Here is a 14,229-nt window from a genome sequence, read left to right as displayed (position 1 = left end):
TGTCTTGGGCCTTTGGGTTTGATGATCTAAACTGAAATAGCAGCGTTCACTGAGAAATACTGCAAGGGTCTTACTCCGTAAAAGGCAATACATAGGTGGTAAATGTGCTTAACGTAAGTCTTAGTCTCCCCGTGGTGGGGAGCTAGAATGTGAGTAGTTGTTGAGAAACAGCTCAGTAGTTGAGAAACAACAGTCAGCTCCGGCTCTGACTGCCCTCCAAGGTCTGGACAGCAGGCTCCACAGACTTCCGGGACCTGTCCTGGGAATGCGTCCCAGGTGGAGGGAACTTGAGCTGGGTCATCTCTCAGTGGAAGAGGGGAGCCCTGCTTCGGGCTGCAGGTGGCTGTCCCCGAGGAGGGAGGACATGGGGCAGAGGGATGGGGCGGAGGCAGCACTGCCCAGCAGAGTTGTGGCCAAAAGCTCATCTCGTGGCCACAGGGGCAGGGGAGGTGAGCATCTGGGACAAGGAGACACAGTAAGGCCGGGGCGAGGGCGGCCTCCAGGGTCCTGCACTTAGGATGCAGAGTCAGTGCAACTTGGGCTGAATTGGGTTGGAGCGGAGGGGAGGGGTTCTCCAGGGAGGCAGGGAGAACCCTGGGCTTCACACAGATGGAGGAAGCCAGGGAGTCATGAAACATGGAAGGAGGTGGAGGTTTGGGAGCAGGAGAGAGGGCTTGGTGAGAGAGGACAAGCTCAAATGCAGCAGGACAGAGGGACTCGCGTGTCCGCCATCCCTTCCACCTGGCCCAGGGCTCCTCCCCTGGAGGCCCTGAAACTCTTGATCCACGAATCCATGAAGCAGGTGCCTGAGGCCTGGGGGCTCTGCAGAGTCCAGAGCGCCACACCCTGAGCAAAGAGGCCCCAGGGCAGAAAGAGAAGCTCAGAGGACGGATGCCCTGCAGGAAGGAAGGCAGGACCAGCTTTCTGGGTTCACCTGTCAACAGGCAAAGGGAGGAAGTGACACATTCATTCAGAAACCAGTTGCCTTTAGCCACAAAACTTCCCCAGCTCCCTGTTTCGGGCGGAGCGTGGGGGCCCTCAGCAGCTTCTCCAGAGGGCTTCTCAGGAAAACGGTTCCCAAACACTGAGGAGTTTGGGAATTTCATTCCAGAGGAGGCTGGCACGCTGCTGTTGGTGCTGTCCTCGCAATTCGGATGACTTTTTACCATCCCTGAGGTTGTTTTTGAATTCTCGAGCAACTAAGACCAGGAAAGGGAGGATGAGGTGAGAAAACACAAGAGGTGAGGCCCCCTTGGGGTTAAGGTGTCAGAGGTGTAAGAGGTGTCGCGAAGTCTTCTCAGGCCCTGAAACTAGAGCGTGGCCGAGGGTGCAGTGTCAGCAGGAAGCGGACCGGTGGGAGATGGTCGAGAGCATGAGGGCCTGGGACCCCTGCCTCCGGGTGGCTTCCAAGGCCAGCAGGAGCCTGCACATGTACTTGTATGTTCTTATGTGCATAAGAAGTTGCAGATTCTTTGGAAAAGACGTGCATCTAATAAAAACCACCTTCTAAGTGTAACTCTGTTTTAGTCTTTCCGCCAAGTGTACATCTAGAGGCCAACACAGGTAGCTGTCAAAGGCATCTTCTAAGTCGCTTGTTTTGGAAAACATCCTTGTAAATCTTTTTTTTCCGGTACCTGTGATTGAACTCGGGTCCTTGCGCTTGCGAAGCAGGCGGTGAAACCACTGAGCTAAATCCCAGGCCCCTTGTAAATATTTTAAAAAGTCAACTTTCTTCCTGAGACAAATTGCCACAGTCGTTTTGTATTTAAAGATGGAGTTTCTGAGCAGCTGACCTGAAAGCTTTTAAGTCTCACAGGTAACTACTCCCTCAGCAGAAGGGTCAGCAGGTCTTTAAAAGGAGAATGGGGACAATGGCAGCCTCTGCCTGGGAGTTTGTGTGCAGCTCGAGGGGCAGCCCCTCCCTCACAAGTGGGCATGATGTTGGCCTCTATGAAGCTGATTTTCTTTCATTTACAAGCCCTCCCCCAAATTTAGTTTTAACTGCGTTAGTGGCAAAGGGTACATTTGGACTTCCGGGCATGGCTCACTTACCTGAGAGAGGACAGGTGCTCCAGGCAGAGGTGGCCACTCTGGGTCCCATTCCCCCTGGGAGCATGCTGATTTCTGGTCTACCTCAGACCCAGGTTCTGGAGCAGATCCCGAGCAGCAGACGCCAGAGTCGGCCATGATCCTGCTCAGCTGGCTGGATCTGGGGCAGCTTCTCCCTCCCACCCTGGAAGGACGGCCTTCCGTGCTTTGGGTCACAAAGTGGGATGAGACAGGAAGGGTGGGAGGCTGCTGGGGCTAAAGCAGGGGAGGAGGACAGCTGAGAAGGGAGCCTCCCTTCTGTGAAGAGGGAGAGGGAAGGGACCTGTTTCTGTGGCTGCACGATGCTTGCATGCCTTTTTCCCTTTCCATCTTGCTGGTGTGATCAAAACATACCACGAATGTTTAAATAGTTTTTAATTTACTCCAGTAAAAGGCACATGGCTGCTAATCCCCCTCAAAATACTGTACTCCCCTCGTTTCTAACACGTGTCCCATTGTCCTCGCCACTTCCTGCAGCAGCTCTGGAGTCCTCCTTCCTGAGTGTCTTTAGCTGCGCTGTCCTGGCTGCTTCGTGTCTTGAATCCATTCAAAATGTTTCCCTTTCGTGGTTGTTTTGACTGTGGGAAGAGCGCTAAGTCACATGCACCACAGCCGGTGAATAAGGAGGGTGAGGACACAGCGTCATGTTTTTACGAGCTGCCTTTCCATCGGATGCCACTGGGCGGTGGCTCTTACCATTCTTTCTTTCTTTCTTTTTTTGGTACCTGGGCTCGAACTTGGATCCTTGTGGTTGCGAGGCAGGCAGCGGCACCACTGAGCTAAATCCCCGGCAATTTGCCAATCTTTTGATCACACCTTGAAAAGTCATTTGTGAAGGAGGGCTCGAGAGCTGCCTCAGACACTGGGAAGGATGATGGGATGGGGGTGTTCAAACTGAGGGGAGGACTCTGAGGGGGATTCACGGCAGGGCATCTTTGACGGCAGTGAGTGTTCTTCAAGTTAAATGTTCACCATATTCTTTTCATCCGCCCTTGTATTTAACGTACCCAACGTTAAGGTGAAGAAACGCTCTCCGAGGTGTCGGCGGCCATCCCCACGGCAGTGCCCACAAGCTCCCCACACCCACTCGCCGTCACACTGGGGACCTGACCCACTGCCCACCTCCTGGGTGAGGGGCCCTACTGTCTCAGCCCGGGGGGCGCTGCCAAGGAGGGTTACCTGCACGCCATGGACAAACCGAAGTCGGGGTGACTGTCCTCAGCAAGGAGAGCTACGTGCACGTTCTTAAAGTGGGATTCTGTGGGCGTTGGTGTTCCAAGCGTTCTGAGTTTCAGCAGCTCCAACTAAATTAAAATGCACTGGTCTTTCCACTGTGAGGATTGAGCTCCTCAGCCATTTATTTTCTTAGGGTTAAGTTTACAAGGCATTTATTTTCCAGCACAGGGAGAAACAGACCCCCAAACATGGGTTTGTTAGTCTTCTGCTGAAGCCTTAGACTCACCCCTGCCACCCTGGACACGGGGCTGTGAGCTGCGGAACAGGACCCGCCCCCCCCCCCGCCGTCGGTTCTGCGCCCTTCACTTGCAGTCGCTGTTCTCAGGGCCTCCCACAGCCTCAGGGATGAGGGGACCCAAAGCGCAGGACATCACAGCACCTCCACCGCTCCTTCAGTCACTTTAATATCTCTGATAATGTATTTCTTGCATAATTGTCTATAAGCATTTTTCTGGCTTCCTTACATTGGGTTCCACACTGTCACTGCTTGGTCTGATGATAAGTCCTGCGTCACTGTGTTTCAGGAACACACTTCTGAAGGTGTTGAGTCTTTTCAAGCTCTCCCACGGAAAGGCCTTCCAGGCCCTGGAGCACCTTGGCCTATGCCGCCCCCTGGAGGCCACATCCACCAACTAGCAAGGGTGTCCCCGCCAGCTTTGACTGAGGAGCACCAGCAGGGGGCGCTGGCTTCCCATCAGCTGCAGCAGGCTCAACTGGGGCAGATGAGGCGCCGGCCACCACCACCATGGTTTCTGCAGAGCAGGGGAGCACAGGCTAGTGCCTGTCTGGAAATGAAGTTTCCAGCAGACGCCGAGTCCCCACCCTCCCACCCGGCCGCAGCGAAGCCGGTCTCCCTCAGCACCTGCTCCAGTGGCGTGGACAGTGACAGTGCAGGGGACCCGTCACCAGCCATCTGCACCAAAGGCTCTTTGCCTTCCTGTCAGCACCTGCTCTCCTGAGGGACCCAGAGTCCTCACCAAGAACAGCGGGTCCCCATTTTAAGGTGTTAAAAAGTCTTTCTCCTCCCCCATCCAGGTCCCCCTACAAGGAGTAAGAAAAGATTATAGCAGACTTAGCAGATTTGCACTTACAGTTGTTCACTTGTGGGACAAATCTTTACGGAGAGTCCAGTGTGCAGTGGGAGGGCTGCCTCGGAGCACAACCTCCCGAACTGCAGGCTGATGGAGTCTGGGTCGGGGGCTCAGGGGTCCCCCTGGCCCCAAGGAGGCTCCCAGTCAGCACCGAGCCCTCTGTGTCTCCTCGTAGGGTCCACACCCGTGCGCAGTCTCGTGTGTCACCAGACCATGTCGCCTTTGTCCTTGGTGCCCTTCCCACCTCTCCTTACATGGGAGAAATTACGCAGGAAAGCCTGTCTACAGCACAGCCCGGGAGGAATTTCAGGGGACCCTGTGGAGAACACACGGAGGCTGTGGAGAGGGACTTCAGGGACTGGGGATGGCGAGGAGCGGACTAGACAGAAGGACAGCCAGAGGGAGGATGGATGGGCGGAACTTGAACCCCGCTGAGGCCTGCAGGGGCCAGCAAGCCAGGAGCCCGGCCAGCGCGGCCTCAGATCGGGCCGAAGTGCAGTTCAGGGAGTGGCAGGGAATGAGGACGAGGGGCCCAGGGGAGCCCACTGGCCGTGGAGACTTGGCCTCCGGGAGGGGGGGCGTAGACACTAGGTTGCGTCACAAGCGCTAGTGTTGAACTCAGCAGAGCCCCGTGTAGACACCTAGACCCAGGGACCCGGGCAGTGGACACCACAGGGCGGACTGGGTGGCTCAGAGCCCCGATGGAGCCAGCCAGTTGGATCCCTACGCTCAGGCTCATCTGCTCACTGCTGACCAGACCAAAGGAGGCCGGAGATTTCAGCCAAAGGAGGAAGGGCTTATTGAAAGCTAGCCCTGAGGAAATGGAGGGCCCCATTTCCCAAGTCGCCATCTTCCTGAGTACAGGTGTGTTGGTAGCAAGGCACAGTGTAGGGAGGGACATAGTGACACAACAGACCTGTCCAGGCTTGTTTTGCTTGGTTTGATTTTTTGAGATAGAGCTGGCCTCCAGCTCACAGTGATCCTCCTGCCTCAGTCTCCCCAGACCTGGAATCACGGGCGTGCACCACCTCGTCCAGCTCAGGCTTGTTCCATTCCTTCCAGCACCGGACCTCTCCTCCCTTCCCTGTAGAAACGAAGCTGGACTCGATGTCCTTCCTGCGACAGAGTCTGCATACTCTGTCCCTTCCCTAGGGTGAGGAGAAGCAGGTGGCTGCTGATGCCTGAGGCTTCGGAAGTTTGGAGAAACCACTTCTCTCCTAAGGGAAAATCAAACCTCTTCCCTGCCAGTTCCTCTGAGATGTCCAGGCAGCAAAAGGAGCCCCCAAAGCAAGAAGATGTGCTGAGAAAGTTGGGGGCCTCACAGTGGCCCGGAGGAGAGGGGTGTGGGAGGGACCGGAAGTTCCAGCTACATCAGGAGAAACATCCAGGGACCCAAGCATGGGTTGGGAACAGTGAGGTCACGGGGTTCTAGAAGTCCTGGCCGGTTCTTCCTCAGCCAGCTCTGGGCAGAGGGGCTCAGGGTGACGTTTCCTCAAACCCCAAAAAAGCACTGCTTTTATCCCCAAGTTCTGGGCTCGCTGGAGGGGACAGGTAGGCCTTGTGGTTCGGGGTCTTGGACTCCTGGATATCAGCTTCTGCCCAGAGCCCTTCCCGAGGGTGTAGGATCCTCTGAGACAGGAAGGAGGTGGTGGTCCTGAACTCACTCTGGGCCAGGACAGGAGCAGGCTCAAGCCAAGGCCTCAGGGACTGTGGGACCTGGAGCAGCCCTGGGGACCATCCCTGAGGAGAGCCAGGTGCAGGGACCCCCAGAGACCCCCACTGGAGAGCAGCCCCAGACTTCCCTGCACCATGATCGTGAGTCAGAATTTAATTTTATTGAAAGGACCAAATGAGGGTGCTACTTTGTATGTTCCTTTTTACTTCTGTTCATAAGGGGAGCATTTCTTATCCATTGATGGTGCAGTTCATGTTGGACCGGTGTGTAGACTTGAACCTGGGACAGCTGGAGGAGCAGTCTGGGAGGCCCGTCAGCTGCCCCGTGATGCTCCTGTCATGCTCCTGGGGCCCTGATGAGTAACCAGCGAGTGCTTCCCTTGAGCAAGAGCAGTGTGGCCTTGCTGGCGGTGACTTCCTCCTTCTCTTGTGCAAGTCTGAGACACTGTGGCTTGGGAAATTTTGGTTTCTGTTGCTTGTTATTAAGGGGACAACAAGATTGGCAGGGAGTCCAGAACCCTCCACCTGGATGGAACCTGTCCAGACGCCACCTTCAGGCCCACCGTCCCCTGGGAGCAGAGCGCAGACTCGTGGGGCTTGCTGGTGTGGGGTCTCCAGGGCCCGGCCCTCCCCAGACTTCAAGGTGCCCCTCTGCGCGGGACTCAGATGACAACCCATCACGCTACTGAGCACTTCCGTCTGGGGTGTGGTGTTGTGTGAGCAGCGCCAGGATCTGCTCCGCTCACCAATTCCCCAGGCAAAGTTCCTGGCACCTGGGTGATGGCTCCTTCTGGATCTGAGCAGGAACCAAACGGCTCACCCAAGGGAGGCAGGGGAGGGCAGCTGAGGAGGGGCAGACGCAGGAAGCCACTGCTCCTGGGGTCCCTGGTGCTGGGGAGAGCAGCCTCCGTGCCCTGTGTCCGACTGGAAGGGGCCTAGGGGGCGCTGTGTGGCGCTGTCCTCGGGTGGAGGGACAGAGTGGCCCACTGAGACCCCCCCAGGAAGGAGCCAGGGCCGAATCCCTGACCTCCCCACTGGCCTCAAGCCCCTAAAACTCAGAGGAGCACAGAATCTGCCACTAGCGATTAAGCTCCTAGACATAACGTGGGGAGGAGCTGGAGAGCAGACGCAGGAGGAACGGGGGACAACTACGAGCTGACGAGCAGGGAGTGGTGGGGCAGCTTTAACCCCCACACCAGGGAGGCTGAGGCAGGAGTGAGCTCAAGGCCCACCTGAACCACATACGAGACCCTGTCTCAAAAATCGAAGCACAAAGGATCTGTGGTACAACAACAAAATTATCTGTGGATAAATGAGCTACAACTATAAACAAAACTCACTGAAACATGGCTCAGTAGATATTTATTTTGGTCACTGTCTGGTACAGACAATCAAAGGTTATGCACATAAAACTTTTTTTAAAAGGCTGCTAAGAGCAAAGAACATGAGGACAAAGAACAAGTCTGTGGACTCCATGAGACTGGAGCTGAGAGTGATCTCCTAAGGCAGCTAGAAGTGGGAAAGGTGGCTGGAGGGAGCCCTCTCACAAGCAGAGGACAGGAGCAAGCAGAGCCTACAGCCTACGCGGAGGGAAACCCACTCTGGGAGTCCAAGACTGCACCTCACGCTGAGAGAAGAGGCCTTCCCTCCATGTGGAATTGGACAGCTAGGAGTTAACTGTGTTATTGGGCAACTATGGGTTAACTAGGTAGCTATGCTCTTTGCAGAAAGCACCTGAGTAGCCATGACAACTTCTGTAATCTGTCACCAAAGGAGCTTAACGGACTCAGAAAGTCCTGCCAGAACTCTCTGCTCTCCCCACCCTCCACTGCTCTGCTTGCTATCCTCCCAGGGAAACTGCAATGGAATTAAGCTTTGCAGATGTAGAAAGAGATAGATAGGGCAAACTTCCATTTGAGGCTCTGAAGACTGACAGGAGTCACTCGCTGAACCGCCGGCATCACTAAAAGCCATTTTTTGCTCCCATTTTCCTGTTAAAGAGTTGTATGTCCGGTGTTCTCACTGTTTCCTGTTTCAAAGCCGACGCAAGGTCCAGTAACATCCGAACTTAGGGGGCCAGCCAAAGCAGTCCTGATGGGGAAGTTTCTAGCAATAAATACCTACAAAACAGAAGAACAATCCCAAATAAATGATCCAACATTACACCTCAAGGAACCAGAAAAAGACAAAGTAACCCCAAACTTAGGAGAAGGAAGAAAATAACAAAGATCAAAGCACAAAATTTTAAAAATAGGGACCAGATGACAATAGAAAAGATCAGTAGAACTACAAGTTGTGTTTTTTGAAAAGATAAAATTGATGAATCTCTACTTGGACTAACAAAGAAAAAGAAAAGACTCCAAGAGAATCAGAAATGAAAGAAGAGCTGGAGATTTAGCTCAGTAGCACCACACCTGCCTCACAAACACAAGGTCCTGAGTTCAATCCCTGGTACCAAAAAGCAAAACAACAACAACAGCAACAACAAACACCAGCAACAGAAAGGAAAGAAGAAACACTTCTACTGACACCTCTGAAACACAAGAGGTTACTGTGAACAGCTACACAGCAAGAAATCATGGAACTGCAAAGAAAATGAGTTTGTTTCCTAGAAACAAACAAGACAGAATCAGGAAGAAATAGAAAATCTGAGTAGAACAACAACAAAACAGAATATCAAATCACTAATAAGTCTGTCATCAAAGAAAGTCCCAGACCAAATGGCCTCACTGCCATAGTTAACAGACATTTATAAAAGAACTAATATTAACTCTCCTTAAACGCTTCCAAAAAAAATAGAAAAACAGGAAATACTTCCAAATTGGTATTATGAGATCAGCATTACCCTGATACCAAGGCCAGAAAGGACACAACAAGAAAGAAAACTACATACTGGTATCCCTGAGAAATACAGATGCAAAAATCCCAACCAAATACTAGGAAACTGAACTCAACAGTGCATCTAAAGATCATTCAGAAGGCCGGGGATTTAGCTTAGTGGTTTCACCGCCTGCTGTGCAAGCCCAAGGACCTGAGTTCGATCCCCGGTACCAAAAAAATAAAAAATAAATAAATAAAGATCATTCAGCATGATAAAGTAGGATTTATCCGGGGGACGCGACATATAAATCTGTAAGTATGACACACCGTCATAACAAAAATGACAAACACCACACAATCATCTCAAAAATGCAGAGAAGGCTTAGACAAAATTCAACATCTGCGCAGGTTAAAACTCTCAAAAAATAAGTACAGAAGGAATCGCCTCACCACAATGAAGTGCTCCCAGTACAAGCCCAGGGTTCAAGTCAGATCAATGGAAAATTGAAAGCTTTTCCCTCTCTGGCCGCTTCCCATCCACACAGTACTGGAGGGTCACAGAGCAGTCAGGCAACAGAAAGAAATAAAAAGCACCCCAGGGCAAAGGATGCTGTGGGATGCACTCTGTCTGGGGATAACATGATCTTATTTATCGAAAGTTCTAAAGACTCCACACCAAAAACTGTTGGAACTGATCAATTCAACAACTTGCAGGTAACAAAATCAATACACAGTAATAAGTAGCATTTCTATTTCATACCATCGAACTATCTGAAGAGAAATGAAGAAAATAGTTCCACTTACAACAGTATCCGAAAATATTGAGGAATACAGTTATGCAAGGAGGGAGAAGATCTGACTGCTGCAAACTCCAAGACACTGAAGAAGGAACCCAGAGCCATGGCAGGAGGAGGATGCACCAGGCTCTCTGGTTGGAGCATCAGTGTCACTATATGTCTGCACCACCCACAGTGACTCCAGAACCCATGAAACCCTTATCAAAGTATTAATCCCACTTTTCACAGAGCCAGAGAATAACTCCTAAAATTCACCTCAAATGGCCAACGCAATCAGGACCAAAAAGAGCAAAATCTGAGACATCGCACTGGATTTCAATATCTATTGTAATCAAAACAGCATGGTAACTGGCACAAAAAGAGATGGGATCTGGAGAGAGAGCCTGAAAGACACAGGTGCTCACGGCCTGCTGGTGGTTGTTGTTTTTTTAATAACAGATATGTTTATTATTACAAATCCATCAGTGTCCACTGCTTTTTGACCAAGGTGCCAAGAACCCAGAATGGCGAAAGCACAGGCTCCTCAGTAACTGGAGTTGGGGAAATGGGGGATCCATGGGAAGAAGGAAAATAGATCTTCATCTCCTATTGTAGACACAAGTCAACCCCCAAGGGTTAAAGTCTGTAAGACCTGAAACTGCAAAGCTACTAGAAGAAAGTGAGGGAACATCTTCACCACATGGGGCTGGGCAGCGAGTTCCTGGCTACAAGCACAGGGGAAAAGCAAAAGTAGGCAGATCCAAAGCATGCAAATCAAAAGGCCTTCTGCACAGCAAAGGAAGCAATTCATAGTAAAGCGGCAGCCCATGGGTTGGGGGAAAATATGTGCGAATTGTACATTGGATGTGGGGCTAACATGGAAAACGTGTAAGGAACTCAGCTCGATTGCAAGGAAACAAATAACTGAATGAAGAAATAGCCAAAAGAGCTGAGCAGACATTTCTCAAAACATAAGGGTACAGGGACCGATAGATATGTGAAAAAAGTGGGATCTGCAAGGTAAAACTGCAATGAGATATCAACTCCTGGCTGTTAGGACAGCTATCATGAAAAGACAAACTACGACATGCATCGGCCCAGGGTGGAGAAAAGGGAGCCTTGTGAATTGTGGGTACAAATGTAAACTTTGTGGTTTGGGGATGTAGCTCAGTGGTGAAGCCCTTGCCTAGCACACCGAAGCCCTGGGTTCAAGCCCCAGCACTACCCCCACCCAAAAGAATGTAAATTACTACAGCCATTTTAGAAAATAGAATGGTGATTCCTCAAAAAACTAAAACTAGAGTTACCCTATAATCCAGAAATCTCACTTCAAATCAAGAGATATCTGCACTCCTGTATTCATTTTTGCATTATTTATGATAGTCAAGCTATTTAAGCAGTCTAGGTGTCCATCAATAGAAGAAAATGTGGTATATATCCACTGTGGAATAGCATACTGTCTGGAAAAAGAAGGAAGTTCTGATGTTATGCTAAGTCATAGGCATAAGAAAAAAGTCAGGTACAGAGAGACAGATACTGTGTGATCTCATTTATATGAAATCTTAAAACGTCCATTTCAGAGTAGAAAGGTGATTACCAGAAGCTGGACAAGGGGAAGAATGGGAGAAAGAGGAGATGTTGATAAAAGGCTAAAACTCTCGGATGGAAGGAGTCAGTTAGTGATCTGGTGCAGCACATGGTGGCCACAGGTGAAAAATAATGTCTACTTCAACAGGGCTAAAACAATACACTTCTAAGATGCTCACCAAAACAATGAATTGGTGAAGTGATGGGTGTGTCAGTCAGATTGAATAATAATACCCCAGTAACAATGCACAGATATTATTTGTCAACTGAAAATAAGTAAAGCAAAGAACAAAGAGGTTCTGCAATCCACGTTGCGAACCCTGCACCCTCTCTTCGTCAGGAAGGGTACTGGCCCGGAGAGACCCTGTGAAAAAGAAACTCACTTTATTCTTACTGCCCTGTTGTTTTAAAACTTTACTAAAGAAGGTGCACCTGCTTTCCGCGTGTTTTCGCCACTGCAGAGGGAAGCGCACACTGGAAAGCACTGCTTTCGGAGGTTGTTCACAACTTCCTTCCCCTGAGGACATCCGAAACCTGAACTTCCCGGGTTGATCATTGGTGATTTGTGTTTCAGAAGCATCCCCTCCCCCTCAGGGGTCCCAGCTGCTGGGAGGCTGAGGCAGGAGGGTGGGATTTCAGGCATGAGCCAGAGTGGGGAAAGCCTGGGGCAGGGTGGGACATTCTCAGGTCCCCCTCGATCACAGCACGTGGGGGGTTACTCCTTCAATGCCATTCTCAACAAGGAACAACTAATCCAGCACAAAATTATTTTCTAAAAGTTGTTTTTGCACATTTCATTCAGAAGCAGTGTTGTTTTTTAAATTATAATAACTGTTACTTGGGGATATCAGTATCACAGATTCTTTTCTTCTATACTTCCCAAATGTCCTGTAAAGTCTTATTTGTTAATAAAAATTGACAGATTAAGTGAAAGATACATAGATAGATAGATACATAGATACATACATACATACATACATAAACAGATGACAGACAGATAATCTGGAAGAACTGATATTTGAAGAAGCTGTTGGAAAGAATGGGTCATACTTTTATAATTTTAAACAACCTAATACTTTTTTTCAGTTTTAATTTTTTTATCAGCGCATGTTGGCTGCATGTGACAACTGCACTCCTCGTGGGGGGTTGGTGCACCTGCACAACGCACCTCAACTCCTTTCTCCTCCTGGCCCCTCCCCTCTCCCTCCGTCTGTTGGTCCCTTCCCTTCTGTGAAAGAACTTTCTCCCCATTTCTTAGGATTTATGCCTTGAGTTCCTCCTATAAGAGAAACCGTGTGATATTTAAGTCTGTGTGTCTGATCTATTTCACTTACCATTATGGTCTCAAGGTGCACTCTTTTTCCTATAAATGACTGTGCTTCTCCTTCTTTATGGCAGGGTAGTACTCCGTGTCGTTATATCAGGTTAGGTCTCTGAAAAATGACACTCACCATCCTGGCACTGAACTAAATTTACTGTCTGTGGAATCAGCATTTCATCAAGAGACAGAAACCACACTAGTAATTGGAACAGTTGGCATTAAAGATTTTAAAAATTACTCACAAAAGGGGATGAGCTACTAAAGACAGGAAGGAGAGCTCCAGAGAACACAGGAGGGCAGAAGTGGGGAGCAGCCAGGACCTCTCCACTGAGCCCCAGGGAAAGCGCCAGCCTGGAAGCTGCCTCCCTCAGGAGGTTGGCCCACACCTGGAGGAAGAGGGCGCTGGCTGCCAGCCCCTGTGCAGTCGTGACATATGCTGAGGGGCTGCAGCTTGGGGCCGCCAAGCAGGAACTGTGGAGGGGGCCGGGAGATGCCTAGCAGGTGTGGACCTGGGTCCCTGAACTGCTCTGTCAGGAAGCTGTTCTCAGACACCGGCCGACTCCGCTAGGAGGCTGCCCACCAGGGCAACATCCAAACTCAACAGGTGTATCTGTCTGCCTTCCATGGCTATAGCTAAATGCCCAGGCCTGGGGACTTTATAAAGAAAAGTTTATGAGCCCACAGTTTTCGAGGTTCAAGGCACGGTGCCAGCACAGCCCTGGAGGGAGAAGGTGAGAGAGAGAAGTCACACCGTGAGACACGAAGCCAGAAACCTCGCTGTCTGCTATCAGTCCGCTCTCCAGGAACTAACTGGGGTCCCTGAGAGCCTCATCAACCCTGCCGACAGCGGGGCCCCCGTCGAGCTCCCATGGGGCACCACTTCAGGGTCCCAGTGCTTCTCGATGACACCACCCTGGACCCCGCTTCCCACGCATGTACACAGGAGACAGAGGCCACGTGCAAGTCGTGGACCTCAGGGTCCACAGACACCGCCAGAGGGCACACACCACTGGGTCTCCATACGGAAGTGGCAAATCTGCCCAAACAGAAGAATAAACCCCCATCCTGGAGCCCGAAGGAGAAGGCCCTGCCTCTCACTGAGCCCTTCCCACACCTGTTGCTCCAGCTGACAAGGGGGACACGTGTGTGGGGTCCAGCCTGGGAGTCCCAGCGAGCCCAAGACAGCCCCCAGGAGCTGGAAGGCCGTGATAGCCAGGCCCGTGTGCCCTGCTTTTCTTAACCGAAGGTCGATATAACATGAAGTCTATTTTCGTGTCTTCTGTACGCTTACTGCTGAAATCACCCCCAGTGAGCGTCTTCAGAGTCCCTGACATAAGAACTTGGTGACAAGAAGGAGCATTGGCTATCGGAGGAACCCATGGTTTGGCCAGCTCCATGGATGGGGCAGTGAGAGTCTAAAGTGACAGCTCTTCAGACTAAAGGCCCGGACAAGGCCATCACGCCAGGACGTGTGGCCCTGGGACCATGGCCTGAGACCTCGGGAACGCGAGCCTCCCCTCTGCTGAAAGGTATTTTGTTGCAGTGACAGGAAGCTGACTGGCAGGATGGCCCTGTCTAGCTTCAGGTACTGAGATGGCAAAGGAATCTTCCCTCTTCCCTCAGCTTTGGAGTCCTA

The sequence above is a fragment of the Heterocephalus glaber genome, unplaced genomic scaffold (assembly GCF_053883595.1).
Source record: "Heterocephalus glaber isolate CG9 unplaced genomic scaffold, H.glaber_assembly_v1.0 deba00001504, whole genome shotgun sequence".
NCBI lineage: Eukaryota > Metazoa > Chordata > Mammalia > Rodentia > Bathyergidae > Heterocephalus > Heterocephalus glaber.
This window is presented reverse-complemented; position numbering follows the sequence as displayed.